Here is a 1,012-nt window from a genome sequence, read left to right as displayed (position 1 = left end):
GACAACACCAAGTCAAGGGTTAAGATCCCCTTACCGGTCATCTTTAAACAAAAAAAAAAAAAAAAGAAAGCTAAACAATAACCTCTGTAACAATCAGCCCTAAATGGCCAGGACTTAATTAATGACTTCCAGATTTTCTAAATGTTTGCCAACCAGAGAAAGCCAAGTATGCTCCTCTAACCACTCCCACAGGGGGCCTGCCTCCTAGTTGGTCTACCTGCAGCTTCCCCAGGCCAAACTGCCTCCACTCAGGGCACTCCTGTAGCCTTCCCTTTTTCCACTACAAAGCTTTCCCACTCCTCTGCCTGCCTTTGAGGCTCTGTCAAAACAAAAGTGACATAGGCTGACTCCTTTGCTATAGCAAACTCTGAATAAGCAGCCTTTGCTTTTCTCATCTGCTTGGACTTCATTTCCACAAGGAGATTATAATTTCCTTCTGGATGAAACTTACTAAGTAAATCTACCTTTTAAAACCAGGAACAAAGTGGTGGTCCCCAAATTAGATCCAGAGGCCTGGCAGATGAGCAGGTGTTGTGGGCAGGGTACGGTGGAAAGGAGCTTGATTTGGGGCTGACGGAGCTGGAGGGTCCCCTCCACCCACCAGGCCAGGAGTGGGGGACGGCCTGGCTGAGAGGAGCGTGGAGCAGAGAGCTGCATGGGTGCGGCTGCCCCCTACGGACCCCCATCTCTCCTGCACTCCAGCCCCACCCCTGCTGTCCAGAGTGAATCTGGGCTGCATGAACACTGTGTTAGTCTGCAGGGGCTGCCGAAGCAAATACCTCAGAGTGGGCGGCTTCAACAACAGACATTTATTTCCTCAAAGCTCCAGAGGTTGAAAATCCAGGATCAAGGTGTGGGTAGGTTTGGTTTCTCCTGAGGCCTCTCTCCTTGGCTTCCAGGTGGCCGTTTTCTTGCTGTCTCTTCACATAGTCTTTCCTCTGCACGCACACGTCTCTGGAGTCTCTTTCTCATCTTATAAAGACATTAGTCCTATTGGATTAGGCCCCCCCCC

This window comes from Galeopterus variegatus, unplaced genomic scaffold, assembly GCF_000696425.1.
Source record: "Galeopterus variegatus unplaced genomic scaffold, G_variegatus-3.0.2 Scaffold2110, whole genome shotgun sequence".
Lineage (NCBI taxonomy): Eukaryota > Metazoa > Chordata > Mammalia > Dermoptera > Cynocephalidae > Galeopterus > Galeopterus variegatus.
This window is presented reverse-complemented; position numbering follows the sequence as displayed.